Source organism: Triturus cristatus, chromosome 3_1 (assembly GCF_964204655.1).
Source record: "Triturus cristatus chromosome 3_1, aTriCri1.1, whole genome shotgun sequence".
NCBI classification, from domain to species: Eukaryota; Metazoa; Chordata; class Amphibia; order Caudata; family Salamandridae; genus Triturus; species Triturus cristatus.
The window spans coordinates 675,901,305-675,916,614 of record NC_140583.1 but is presented as its reverse complement, the minus strand read 5'-3'; the positions used below and the strand labels follow the sequence as shown (position 1 = coordinate 675,916,614).

The following is a 15,310-nucleotide window of genomic DNA, read 5'->3' as shown; positions in this document are numbered from 1 at the left end:
TTGAATAAACGTGCAGAAGTAAGTGGCATGCATGGCAAGATGAAGGCAGCAGGCCAACTTCCAGCTGCCAGTTGATATCTGGTTTGGCCCACGGCGAGATGAGACGATGCTGATGAAGCAGAATGGTGAGCAAGAGTACCGCTATATCATGGCAAGGGAGCAGAGCACACCATTGACAACAGGCTGCATATAAAGAGCAGCAGAAGTAAAAAATTACGAGCATCACAGAGAGGGGGGATCCGCAGGAAGACGTACGCCTCCCTCGCGGCGTGGTCAAGCCCTCACGGAAGCAACCTGAGTAGATTCCAATTTACTGCCCTGATGCGACAGGCCCTCGCCAAAGCCGGGCTGCCCCCGCGAGCATTTGCCCCTCACTCTTTCAGGATTGGCGCAGCAACAGCGGCGTCGCAGCACGGTATGCCGGAGGCTAGAATCCAGGAAGTGGGCCGGTGGCGGTCCAGGGCATACAAAGCATACATCAGACCACAACTGCTTTAGGCCACACCGGGGAAGGGTCAGTGCCACTCACTTTGGGATGCCGCACGGCAGGGTGAGTGGCACAGTGTGGCACCTTGGGATGCCGCACGGCAGGGGCCACGAAAGAAACAAGAAAAAACAAAAAAAAAAACAAGGGGAGAGCTGCATAATGACTGTCTGATGTGCGGATCCTTTCTTCAGCAGGAGAGCGCCCCCGGCTGGTGTGGGTAGTGGGCCATTCATTCGTGTCCAGGATGCGTACATGGTGGCAGCAGACAGGCCACAGGATGGCGGGCAAGCCCAAAGACACGTGCATCCGGTGGCTGGGCCAGCCAGGGATGAAATGGAGCCAGCTGAGGCCGACACTTGAAAACCTGCAGGCGGACGCAGCATGGCACCCAGACATCCTGATCATCCACCTCGGGGGCAACGACTTGACCCAGATGGGAAGGAAAGGTTTAGGTCAGGCCATCCAGGATGACCTCACGAGGGCATCCGCAGCCCTCGATGGCACGACCATCATATGATCCGACATGATCAGCAGGAGGCAATGGAGGGGTGCTGAATCGCACAAAGCAGTAGAAAATGCCAGAAGGAAATTGAACATCGCTATGCACAAATTTTGCAAAATCAACGGTATGGAATCCATCAGACACGGTCTGATCCACCCCGGGCGCCAAGAGTTGTATGGCAAGGACGGGGTCCATCTGTCAGAGGAAGGATTGCAAGTATTTTGGTACTACCTTTGGGGCGCAATGGCTATGGCAGGTTGGAGATAAAAAAAAAAAAAAAAAGCCCACAATAGCGAAGGGGGGAGCCACAAGAAGACGTGAGCCTCCTTGCGGCGTGGCGGAAAAACTGTACAATGGTTGGCTAAGGAGACACACCGACAGGGCGGTGTGTAGAAGAAGGCCCTCTCACCTTGGGATGCCGCACGGCAGGGTGAGGTGGCCGGGCCAAGGAGGAGGGTAGCAAACGGAGACGGCGCTCGCGGCCCAGACTCGGCCTGTCGGCAGAGCACAAAAGGTAGAGAGTTGGGGGCCTAACTCCGGGGGAGAAGCTACCCCTCCCTACACGCAAAGGGCGTGGGTGACCAACCAAATGGTGGTCCCAGTGGTAACAGGACAAAAGAGGACTACCAAGGACTAACAACAGAACTGGTTGGGGGGCATTTACGAACTGGATGTACCACAACAGGAGCTGCTAATGCAATGTGGACAAGGCTTTGTGACCGAAGACATGGCAGTTCGCAAATAACCCCAATGTGACGGATAACCAGTTTGTGTGTAACCATAATAAAATCTGCGGCCAGCAACGACCACAACAATTACCATCCTTGTTGGCTGAGTTTCTTGGGATGCCAGTGGGGCTGGGGGCTAGAGAATAAGTTCCACCGGTTGGGCGCAGTGCGGGGGTTATTGCAGAGGCCGCCGGGCTCACCCGAAGGGGGAGAGAGGCTCAGGGGCCGGCGCCATAACCCACGCCGCGCCAAAGGTGGGGAGAAACCGGTTCTGGGCGCCGACGGCGACCAGAGGCGGCAGGTGGGAGCCCCCGCCCCCGGGACATCGTAGTGGCGACAAACCCCCCCCCACCTCGTCCAATGTGGGGGCGAAGCGAGGTACGAACCCCCCAATGGGGGTGCGTTGCACGGACGGCGGGAAACGTGGGGGGGATATAAGCAGCCGCTCTCCCAGGTAACTCCTACCTTCGTGGAGCAGGGAGAGTGGCGCACCAGGAAGAATTTTCGGAACCCACCCACCCACACCTACGAAGCAGCAGTGTCGCAGTGCTGGACAGCAACACGAGCGTTGGTGGAAAAACTGTACAATGGTTGGCTAAGGAGACACACCGACAGGGCGGTGTGTAGAAGAAGGCCCTCTCACCTTGGGATGCCGCATGGCAGGGTGAGGTGGCCGGGCCAAGGAGGAGGGTAGCAAACGGAGACGGCGCTCGCGGCCCAGACTCGGCCTGTCGGCAGAGCACAAAAGGTAGCGAGTTGGGGGCCTAACTCCGGGGAAAAGCTACCCCTCCCTACACGCAAAGGGCGTGGGTGACCAACCAAATGGTGGTCCCAGTGGTAACAGGACAAAAAAGGACTACCAAGGACTAACAACAGAACTGGTTGGGGGTATTTACGAACTGGATGTACCACAACAGGAGCTGCTAATGCAATGTGGACAAGGCTTTGTGACCGAAGACATGGCAGTTCGCAAATAACCCCAATGTGACGGATAACCAGTTTGTGTATAACCATAATAAACGACCACAACAATTAACATCCTTGTTGGCTGAGTTTCTTGGGATGCCAGTGGGGCTGGGGGCTAGAGAATAAGTTCCACCGGTTGGGCGCAGTGCGGGGGTTATAACGTCAAGCAATATGTAAAATACTTCCGACGCTTGCATACCATCATGTCTTTATGCTGGGCAGAAAGGTGTATTTCAGAGCACGAATTTCAACATGGAGCATGGAGGTAAGGACACTATGCAGTGTTTTTTTTTTTTTTACTAAGATGCGATTTTACATTGTTGTTTTCATGCTGGTGGTTGAGGTGAACGGTAGCATAGGGGCACAGCTCCCGTGATATTGGTGTTTCAGCTTCCGGAGGAAACTCTGGCTGTGGTGCGAGCAGAGGAGGGGGAGACTAGGAGCACGTTATCAGGGAATCAGCTCGGAGCACGATGCAGTCCGAGCGATGAGTTTCAGCGTCCCTCGTGCTGCTGCCTTTAAAGATACATTAATTTATGGCTTGGGGCAGTAGGGGCTTTAATTTTCCTTGTTTCCTCAAAAAAAGTAAAGCATTTCCAAACTTCAGCCCCATCTGATATAACAGATTTTTATTCCTCTCATAGCCCTTATCTTCCTAGCACCGATAAAAGTGTTGACGTTGGAAAGGCAGAATAATTACTTTCATTACTGGTCCTGAGGTTGGCACAACCTGAGTTCAACCTTGAAAATCTTTTCAAGAGTTTTTTGTTTAAAATATGTGATGTTGGGCCTGCTCCAAAAACATTCAACTGACAGTATTGTGTGATGCGTGTTGTGACAAGTATTCTCCCAACAACCAACCGTTGTTCTGTGTGATGTCCTGTGTGTTGTTGTTGTGTTCTGAGTTACTATTGTGCTCTGTGTGATTTCCTGTGTAATACGGTTGTGCTCTGTGTAAGGTCCTGTGTGTTACAGTTGTGTTCTGTGTGATGTCATGCGTGTTACTGTTGTGTTCTGTGTGATATCCTGTGTGTTACTGTTTCGGACTTTTACGCCCCACTACTTTCAGATCCCACCAGCCGCCACTGTTTAATGTCATGCCCATCGAACGAACACTACGCTGCAGTTTAAGTGAGTTCTGCTGCAATCGCCCACAAGAGCGCGCGCCTTTAGCAGTGTAAGGACCTTACACAAATAAGCGGTTTAACAGGCTTTCAGAGCAATGGTAATTTTCAGTCCCTCCCTGAACTTTCCCGTGCTTGTAAAGCAGGAAGTTGTAGGATTACACCTCCCAGACACTTTATGCTCCGACCTCACCGTGGAAGAGAAACCCGGCCAGGATTTGTGAAGGCGCGGTGAGTCAGATGTCCTCGATCTACTTCGGCAGACACTGAATTAATGTTTTTTTAGTGCTCATGTTGAAACCGGAGCTGTGGCATAGAAATGTAATGTGTTTTATAATTTGTTTGGAAATCACTGCAGTCCTCCGACCTCCCGCAGTAATCTTTCTGTCAGATACAGCGATATCTACGATTCAAAGCTTAGCCAAAAGTTGTAAAGTGCCATACAATGTGCAGAATTGTACGGTTTGTCTGGGGGACTGGGAATTTACACATGAAAGCAGTGTCTTCAGTTCAGCCCAAATTAAAACTGTTTTAAGTGGGCCGGGTCCTGCCCGGTCTCAGACCGACTTTGATGCGGATTCTGTATTGATGTCCTTAACAGTACTTCTAAAGGTATTATATATCAATGATGCAATCCCGGTTTACATTTTAAATGCTTTACTTCATCTTATAGAGTATTTGCTTTTTTCTCAGTTGCTGTTTCTCAGTTGTTTTTCATGCAGCATTGATTTAACTGAGTCACTTGTGGTTGTCAGTGTAAATTCAGTTTGTGGATGGGTGTTTATGAGCTGCACAACTCTGAGTTCTGAAGTTGAAGCAGAGGGCTGTGGGATTTTCTCACAGTGTCTGTCAGTGGGCCATAGAGGTCTGCAGACTCCATGCACATCCAATCCTTGACCTCTCTGCAGAACCCATATAAGAAATAATCATATATGTGGTAATGGTAATTGGGGGAAAGTGAAATATATGCAAATAAGGGATTTCAGAAACAAAGATTGAAAGGGTGTAGGTGTCTGCAGCGAGAGACTACAGAAGAAAGGTAAGAGGAGAACGGGGGTGTCTACGACACCATGAAGGCTACTACCACTTCCATAAACCTTAGTAATGTTTAACTCAGTCACATATTTTCAGAATTGAAACATTTTCAATTCTAATTATTCACAATGAAATACATTTTGTTATTCATTTATCTGATAGAGCACTCAAGCACTGGCAAAGCTAGTAGATCTGGCTTGTTTTAAGTATGTGGGTTTCTCTTGTGTGGCATGTCATGTTGCAATAACTCAAAATACAAGCATTGGCAATGCAATAGGTCTTGCATTTACGAGACTTTGAGCTATTGGCACTGTAAATGTCAATAGCTTAAATTCTCGCAAATGTGAGACCTATTGAATTGCAAATATTGTTAGTTTCCAAGCACCCAATGCCACACATGCACTTAATAGCAATAAAGTGTGCCTTCACAGTGAGCTCCCACCAGCCTTTCCCCAGCAACTCAGATACTGGGGTGCCCTTGCAATGAGCTCCCTGGCCCAGCTCCGGGCCCAGCTCCGGCAGTCTCCATATACCAGACTGTCCTCATACTGAGCTCTCGAGCAGCCTTAAGATACGCCTTCACACTGAGCTCCCACCAGCCCACCCTAGCATATTTCACATACCGGTAAACTCTTGCACTGAGCTCCCCTGTAGCCTCCAGAGACCCAGCTTCCCTCATACTGACCTCCCACCAGCCTTCACATGCCCTCGCACACTGGGTTGTCTTTGCAGCTCGCACTGAGCTCCCCAGCAGTCTTCAAATCCCAGTGTGTCCTCGCACTGAGCTCTCGAGCAGCCTCCAGATACCGGGGTGCCCACGCACTAAGCAGCCCACCCCCAGCAGCCTCTCCCTTCTTTGCCTCCCCTTGTTTTCCTTCCTGGCCTCGGCTGATTGCAGCTAGCTATCTTAAGGAATGGGGCTCAGTTCAGGGTGACAGAAACGTCGGGAGGCTGCAGCCAGGGACTTGATTCCTTTGGCATTAGAAGAGAAAACATGTGAAAACATAATCCCTCGGGAGGCCCCTCACAAAATAACTGGTTCCTCCTGAAATGCGCAGAAGTGACCTTCCATTCACTCGCGCTGCTCTTTCATGTTATGTGTGGGGCCTTTTGTAGAAAGGCGGGTTGGGGGGCGGTCAGACTGTTGCCAATGAACTCCTCAGCTCAACCGATAACTAGGGGCGTTCTGTTCTGTAGGGCAGCGAGGAATGTTGGTGACATATTTCTGGGACCGGCAGGGCTGGGGCAGTGTCAGTCGCATGCCTGGCTCCCTCTAACCACATTTTACTATGTGATGTACGCTGCACTTCATAAATGTTGGGTAAAGTTAGAGGAGGAGTGAGATGTTTATATTTTTCAATAAAGCATGCTGTGTAAGAATGTACCTGGCGTGGAATCTGTTCGCCAGGGGACGACCTCGCCTACAGAAGTTACAGACACCAACCAGGAGACTGGTTTAACGAGAACGTGTCTCTATTGTCTAATTTCTATTGTCCACGCAACACTGTATCTCCTCAAACAAGGACAAAAAAAAATATGTAAAATTGAGTGCGCACACATTTTGAGAGATTTTGCCTTTGGTGTTCCCGTAGCCTGCAGGTGACCCACAGGTCCCGGGTGCAGAACAAAGACTTTCACATTGCATGCATTTTGTGCTGGAGTACAGTATTTACCTCTCACAAACAACCTCGTGCAGCTTAAAAGGACATGTTAATTGACGTTGGGCCCATTTTCGATACGAAGCCTTGAAGTCCGGCTGATTGATATTTAAGCGCCGACTTGGAATGCTGTGCCTTTGATCCGGGCTGGTATCTGTGTCAGCCATAAAGAAGCATCTTGTTAAGCTGAGGCCTGGTGGGAGAAACTCAATTTTCCTTAGGTGCAATTTGATACGCATCACCGGCTCTGTGGAGGAGGGCCGTTTTTAGGTCTCACCTGCGCCAGCGCATGTGCTGCTCTGCGGGACATTTGGTAAGGGGGTTTTCAAAGTGCTACCAGAGGCTTTTGCTGGCCTAAAGTTTGCGGTCGCACGTGCATGCGCTCAGCCGCCATGTGGGTTTGTGTCATGGCTCATTAAGCCTTGCGTGCCTCTCTCCGCTTTGCTTGCACTTCAATCCCCTCCCCCTTCCCCACCACAGATCGCACATAACTGTCTTCCTCATTAAGCAGAACACTCTCAGGGCCGCCAACCGGCCCCCCTCTCTTCCTCATTAAGCAGTTCCCCCGTCACTTTCAGGGCCGCGCCAACCCGCCCCCCCATCTCTTCCTCATTAAGCAGAACACTTTCGCTTTCGCGGCCACGTCACTTTCAGGGCCGCGCGGCCAATGCTTGTTTTGAATGTGAGGCTTACTGCTGCATCAGAGTTTATCGGTAAAACGTTTTCTCTTTCTATGGAATCTCAAGCAATGAACCTATATTCTTTTGGGATTATGTCACATGACCACTCAACACCTCCCCGTCACATGATGGCATCAGCTGACTGCTCTGCTTGTTGTCTGTCATTCAGGGAGGCTCGTAGTCTACATTGTGGAAGGTGAACCAGAGGAGGGATCAGGCGCACGCTTCAGGGTACTAGGTAAGTAAGGGAGTCTGCACTTTTGCAGTGCTTGAAGGTTAGACCTTGCCGGGCTTAGAGTTTAGGAGGCAGGATGGGCTGCCCAGACACCGCAGTATTGCTGCAGATTTGTAGACACTTTTCATCTTCTATTTTTATGTTAAAACTGTTTGATAAAGCCACCAATATTGATATAACCTAAGATAAACCACGATGCACATTGTCCTTCTCGACCGGGCGTTTGTCCATGCATATAATAAAGAGGCCAGTATTAATTTGTTACCAAGCAGTGGCCAAGAAACTAGAACCGTTATGCCAGCCTGGTTCTCGCCCTTAAAATACTTCGTGCATCGCTCGCCACTGTGCTGCGGACCCTATTCTGAAGTGGCACCCTGCCTTAATCCCTCTTCCGACAGTCAAGGTAGATTTTGGCTGATAGCTCTCATGGGTTATTAAGTTGTTGGATGTGTTGTGATTGTAGAATGTTGTAATAACTGCTACAACTACACCTAGTCAGATTGATAATTATAGGATGCCAATTCTCATGCAGTTATCTTTTTATTTGTATTCTGATAGAAGTGTTTTTGCTGACCTCGTCATACGTCTAGTACTACGCGTACCATAATGTAAAGAACACTGACACTTGGCCTCGGGCTCTTCAGGTTTATGATTAAAATGTATATATTTTAATGGACTTGTTTATAGGATTAAACTGTATAGGATGAGATTCACTTAAGTGCTATGAATGAGGCATTAACAGCGTAATAACGTGTGCTACACAAATGCCAGTGAGGTAACATTAGACTACCCCTGTCTTTATGCTTGTGTTGGACGTTTTTAGGTGTTGTGTGATATATATATATTTTTTAAGCCATATCTAAAACTTTTCCAGTTCAGAGCTCAAAATCCAGGGCATTTCTGGACGAAGGAGGCTGTTTTTTTCCACGGTGTCCAATTCTACGCCAAGCATAGAATTCAGAGTGACCTTTCGTTTTTATTGCATTTAAATAATTTGAACAAACGTTTAATAGCATGTGAGCGTAATGGAACCCAAAGAACATAGCAAACATATTGATGTTAATTAACTCTTTGGCCACAGACTGACAGTATTGGGATTCAGCGCCACTGTGTTCTAGGACATGACATTCTAAATGTTTCATTCACTAAGCCAGATACTAGTTGAGTTTTGTGGGGAGCCCATTAAAATACGTGAAGACAGAGTATAAATGTTTATGAAAGGAATATGGACTGTATTACCCGAAGAATTGATAAAGTTTGATGGAATCTGAAATCGCCCTGGGTGCTTTAAACACCAACATAATTAAAGAGCAGCAAATATATATATTTTTTATACTTACGTAAAAATGTTTAGACCTACAAATTCTCGAGCTCATTCTTGCATTTGAGCCTTTGGACTACAGTTCATTCCCTCGTGGGACAGTATGAGTCACGGTTGAGGATATTAAAGGCTTACCAAACACGGACATCGTTTTAATCCCAGAGATGCGACCAGAACCAGAGCAGGTACTATCTTGTCGCAATTATCTAATTTGTACACCTCCCCTACTTAACGCCTGAATCTGGCTTTGCATGTCTTTATTCACACTCTGAGTGCACACGTTTATCCTGCTGGACTTTGACATGTCCTTGCCAACCTGTCCCTGCATCCACACAGTTGTTTGGCTACGACTTCTACTGCACCTACTCAGAAAGATATTATTTGCTTGTATGATGGAAGACCAAGTGTAAAATATTACTCTTGCAGCTAGAGGAACCATACATTACTCTGATGTGTCTGATGCCAACGACGGAGGGTGAACGCCAGGCTCCAGAAAGTGGGTTAGAGTTAGTTCCCCCTATAATTGAACGAGTGTTCCGAAGTTTCCAAGGGAATAATCTGGCATTGTGGATTGTTATAAATATATGTTTTCTTTGTCTGAAGATTTTAAAACAGATGTCACTAACAGTGTTATTAACAAGAACATTCTGTCTCCTATTATAAGGGAGCCTTCAACATTTTACTCTCCCCCTGTCTGGCCCACAACAGAGAGAACTTTAGTGTAATGCTACTTTAGTGAGACATGTAAGAAGCGTAAGCACAAATTGTATTTCTGTTAGCCAAAGTGAACTATGCCTTAGCTACTGTACAGCATGATGAACAGTATACCACTGCTATGGATGCAGGACATTTAATATATCGTTGACTATTACTCCGATCTGTAGTGAAGAGCATAGTGATTCGCAGATAAGAATTATACATTGGGGCCACCTAGCAGCTTCATACAAAGAGTCCTCTGAGTCTTTCTTCTAAAAGCATTGTGCTGTACCACGAAATGATTGCACAGTCTACCTGAATGAGCCTCCCAATAGAACAAGCATTAGCATAGCCAATAGGTCTCGCCTTTGGGACCTTATAAGTGTTTAGCCATGCAAGGATATTGTGCTGCATAACTAAATACGTATAAGGTCCCAAAAGCAAGACCTATTGGCTATACCAATGCTTGTTCTTTTAATTTCCTCTATAACAAAAACGTCTATGGCTGTAAAACTCAGAAACACTATACCCCAAGTAAAGATAATAATAAAAAAAAAAAAACATTTGGAAAGAAATCTAATTGTTTGCTGACTTGTTTGCTGTAGGAAACGACTAGTCCCTTAAGCTACTCTGTGAGGTTGGCCTTAATAATGTTTGTGTGTTTACATTCACATTGTATATATTTAATTTCTAGTAAGTTTGGATATTGTTCCCAGGATGTTATTAATGTAGGTTTAGAAGGACTGGATGCTTGGCGTATTTTCGAGATATCCATATATTGATATCTGCCGTGGGGGGTAGCAACATCCTTTCAACTGTGGAGGAGGCCGTGGGTCAGAACGGCATCGTGACCCGCATACGGCACAGTTAATTGGGACAATGCAAACCAACGCGCTGCTCTGGGGCCCACTTGGGGTACAAGTATGTGGGTTATTGTGGCAGCTTTACAGGACCCACTAAAAGAGATGTTATTTTGTTTCCTAAAGGGACTACTAATCCCAGAAAGCAAGACGTGCACCAGCGCGGCCCACTGAGGGCGTGGCTTGCTAATAAAACGAGTGTTGTGGAAACTGCCTGTGAGTGTCATTACACGGAGACCTTTGATAAAGAGGCAGACAGCCTTGAAACGCATCAGGTCAGTGGATTGAATGCCGTGAGCAGCAATGAGTGGTTTTTCCCTGTGAGATAGCCGGATGGTTAATTAACTGCGAGTGCGCCCCTAAAGCTTTTGGGCCTTTGTTGAACAATTTATAATCACGGTACCCATGCCGTGGGGGGGCCGCAACATCCTTTCAACTGTGGAGGAGGCCGTGGGTCAGAACTGCATCGTGACCCGCATACGGCACAGTTAATTGGGACAAAGCAAACCTGGGACCCACTTGAGGTACAAGTATGTGGGTTAATGTAGCGGCTTTACAGGACCTACTAAAGGAGATGTTATTTTGTTTCCTAAAGGGACTACTAATCCCAGAAAGCAAGACGTGCACCAGCGCGGCCCACTGAGGGCGTGAGTTGCTAATAAAACGAGTGTTGTGGAAACTGCCTGTGAGTGTCATTACACGGAGACCTTTGATAAAGAGGCAGACAGCCTTGAAACGCGTCAGGTCAGTGGATTGAAAGCCGTGAGCAGCAATGAGTGTTTTTTCCCTGTGAGATAGCCGGATGGTTAATAAACTGCGAGTGCGCCCCTAAAGCTTTTGGGCCTTTGTTTTACAATCTATATCTATCTATCTATCTATCTATCTATCTATCTATCTATCTATCTATCTATCTATCTATCTATCTATCTATCTATCTATCTATCTATCTATCTATCTATCTATCTATCTATCTATATATATTTAGAAGCCCCTTTTTGCGCATTATGTAGCAGTCTATATTATACTGTGTGCAATGCACTTTTTAAATAACTTACATATACACACAGGCTCTGTCCTCGTAGCACTAAAAAGACACAAGTCACTATTCTCCGCTGCACTAACCAAGATTTAATTCTGTTTCCTGAGGCAAGCATGTATTCCTTAATCAGACTGCATGACCCAGTGTGTAGTAATTATATCGCTCTTCAATCCGTAACAGCACAGCACCCATGGTAATATGCTGTATGGTTAAACACTTATAAGCTCCCAAAGGCGAGACCTATTGGCTAAGCCAATGCTTGTTAAGATGTGCTTTCTCTGTAGTGGTCAGTTACAGTACTGCATTCACAATGCAAGGCAGGTGAGACGGAAGAGAAGAAACAAAGGCCCAACACCGGCCCTCTAAAGAGATGGTTTAGATCGCACCACTCAAAATTTAGAGTATAAAAGCAGCTTCAAGGAGAGTGTCACAAAGCAGTAGTTCCGCTGAGCACAAGTCCGCGCTACTACTGCCAGGCACAATTTCTATTCTTGACCCTAGTTCTGGATAAAGGGCTGTGTCCTCCTTGAAAACTTTATCCTTGTGTTTATAAATTCCCGACAGTTGCTGGCACTGCAGTTTCTATATTTATTGTCTGCCTTTGTGCGTTGGGCTTTGCAGCTGACTTCCACACGTCCCCGGCTGCACATATGGGTGGTGGCAAAAGACCAGCTTATATCTGGAGACTTACATCATGCAGCGCAAGGTCAAGCAACAAAGGGGGCGCAGTGTGCAAGAGAGGCCTTCCACAACTGCTGAACTAAGAATGCGCAACAGATGCGACTGTTCACATAGACAGAATGCGAGGAGGCAGCATTTTGCATGGATTTCCGTTGACCGCAAGGGATCTGTTGCCATTTAGCATTGAGGAAGCACGTCCGAAACAAGCAACTCCTCACCGGCCTTTTCGTGAGTACGTGTGCTGTGAGGCCTTACACTCGACAGGAAAGCGCTACACAAACGCTGAAAACATAACATATCCGCAAGTTAGCATGCCATAAATTACAGGCACAAAATATGTAAACATAAAAAGATCATCTTTCCAGCTTGTCACGCTGCTACGTCTTCAGCCCTATAATTCAAAGCACGTAACAAAAACAACTCAAGCTCCTTTTTTCGACGAAAACGTAATCATTTTTTGGAACAAATACCTTCCCCTTGCTAAAAGGAAGAAACAGTTCAAACGGAGTTTGCCGAGTGTTTATAGGGTGCCATAAAAGCGATAGCACCAGCGCGTGGCTTTTGTTTCCAAGTTTGAGTCATGACTTTACAAGTAAGGGATTGCCTGTGCCACCTCTCCAGAGCACCCTGCCAATAAACAGTGTCAGTTTCAAAGGAAGAGAGAGACAAGCGCTGTTGCTCAGCCGCGAAAGCGACCGTAACATGATCCACAACAGATGGCACCCTGCGCGCCACTGCTCACTCCCGAGACCCCTAGGCCATGGGAGTGAAAGGTTTAAGGGACATGCACCCGTCTTTGGCCATTTGTGTGCTTTCAATTATTGAAAGCCACACGCAATGGCCAATGGGATGTGTGGGAGGAGGCACACGGAGAAGGCTCTTGGAAGTCTGAAGTGATTCCAAGAGCCCTCTTCTATAACAGCACATGCGCGCTGTGCTAGGCGAGACCTAAAAAGCTGCCGCCATTATCCTGGCTGCTTGGAAAGTGAAAGCACGCAAGGTGCGCTGAATGTAAGGAAAGCTTGTCGTGCTGGAAGTAAGACAAAACTGACTAAAGAAAATAGTGCTTACAGACTAAATAACACAGATGGTGTAACAGCTGGAGTAAAAGGGCCAATCCTCATGCGAGGTTACAAATGAAGACATGGGGGTACTAAGGAGGGACTAACAAGCAGATTACTGAATCAAAAGCCAGCATTTACAAAGGACAAAGACACAATCCAATGAAAAATATGGGCAGAGAATGGGCGGAGCGTCAAGTGCATACTCTTATACAGCATGCCTCTCAGAGCAGCGCATGCTCTTCCCAGGCACGACCTAAAAACATATAGAGATGCACCCAAATACTTTTAAGGCGGCATGCAGTGTGAAGCACAGGATTTTTGTTTGCATGTTTTAAAACATGGCATTAACTACACAGGCTTATCTTTTATAGGCCTTGCCTAGCGATGCAGCGCATGCGCTGCTCGCCTTGGCGAGACCTATTGTTGTTGGTTTGGTGGGCGAAGGGGGACAGGACATGTGCACGCGTGTTAAAGACAGGACATGTGCATGTGTACGTCTGTCTAACAGCTTAGCTGAAGACACAGCAGATGTGCGCGTACGGGTGACAGGAGATGTGCACGCGTACGGCTCTGCTCGGTTGCTCCCTCTCTCCTTCCGTGTCTGTGCGCACGCAGGACAAAACATATGCACGCGCTCTCCTTCCGTGTCTGTGCGCACCCAGGACAAAACATACACGCACGCTCTGCTTTCGTTCTTAAGGACAAAACATATGCATGCGCTTTGCTTTCGTTGCCGCACTGTATTTACTTTTGCTTTTCTTCACTCTGTTTTTAGTTCTTTTTTCTCCCTCTAACAGGCCCCTTCTGCTTTTTTGATACCCAACCCTACCGCAACAACACATGCCCCCACATATGCTTTTTTTCTTTTTAACTAGCACATGCAGCCCAGGACATGTGCATGCGTTCACCTGGCGCCGTTTGCCCAGCTAGTAGTCACTCGCTCCTTCCCTGTCGTTATCTCGCTCCTCTTGCTTCTTACTCTTTTAACTGCCGCTGGTATTTACTTTTGCTTTTCATCATTCTTTTTTTTTCTTATCTCCCTCCATCTTTACCACACAATAGTGCCGTTCCATACACACTTTCTTTCGCTGCGCGTGGCGTGATGCTATACACTGCCACTTTATATGTTTTACACCACTACCAGAAACAATACATACTATACATACCACGCATTCAGTTTTGTGTTTAGCCCCAGTCGTACCTTAATGCTTACTTTATATGGTGCCACTTCTGCATCACTGCATATTCGTTTACTCACCCTTTCCCTCATTTTTTCCATTTCTGCGTGCTCATTTCTCCTACCTTAACACACAATAGCTGCCTTCCATACAACCTTCCATTCACCCCTCATTACTAACTATTTTCCTTTTCCGACAGTCTTTTTACCCTCCATTCTGTGTTGCAACATGTAAAAACCAACCGTTGCTATGCACCAGCACAGGACATTACCTCAACTCCTACTCGCTTGCTTCCTCTTTTCTTCCCTGTCTCTATCAGACCCCTTTTGCTTCTATTAAATGCCGCTCCTGTTTGCTTTTCCTGTTCACCGCACGCTCTCTCCTTTTCTCCCTCCATTAAGGCCCTTTCCAAAGCTCATCAAACCCAACGTAGCTATACGCAGCTACTGTCTATGCTTTATGCCGCTACATTGCTCCCTATTTCCCTATCCCTACAGCCTTTCACACTCCATTCTGTATTAAAGCACATTAAAGCCAAACATTGCTATGCCCTGGCACATTATGCACCACTACTGTCTATGCTTCACACCGCTACATTACTCCCCATTTCCCTTCCCCTACAGCCTTTTGCCCTACATTCTGTATTACAAGATCAGCGCTCGTCAAAGGCACACTTTCTATTACGGCCTCTATCAGGCCCCTTCTGCTTTTGTGATATCCCACCCTACCACAACCATACATGCCCCCACGTATGCTTTTTACCTAGGGCATGCAGCACAGGACATATGCACACATTCAACTCAAGGCATTTGCCCAACTACTAGTCCCTCGCTCCCTCCCTATCGTTATCAAGCTCCTCTTGCTTCTTGCTGTTATAACTGACGCTTGTATTTACTTTTGGTTTTCACCATTTGCTTTTCCCTTTTCTCCCTCCATCTTTACCACTTTCTTCCTGTTATACACGTCACTTTTGCCGCCTCAACACACAATAGTGCCATTCCATACACACTTCCTTTCCCTACGCGCACAAAGGGCAGCACAAATGCACGTGTACAG

At 47.1% G+C, this 15,310-nt stretch overlaps 1 protein-coding gene across 6 annotated transcripts in view; it reads left to right on the top strand.

Annotated features, from left to right (window-relative positions):
• The window catches only part of SLC67A1 (solute carrier family 67 member 1), a 937,984-nt gene that overhangs the window by 67,651 nt on the left and 855,023 nt on the right, over window positions 1–15,310 (top strand). Inside the window, exon 1 of one of the 6 annotated variants that reach the window (XM_085644745.1) lies at window positions 3,796–4,038. The exons of 2 other annotated variants lie outside the window; for them this stretch is intronic. The gene's annotated coding sequence lies outside the window, so the exon portion shown is untranslated. Of the gene's footprint in view, window positions 1–3,795; window positions 4,039–7,349; window positions 7,419–10,418; window positions 10,568–10,964; window positions 11,037–15,310 lie in introns of those variants that run through there. 3 more of the 6 variants (XM_085644746.1, XM_085644749.1, XM_085644748.1) reach the window with 3 other exon arrangements.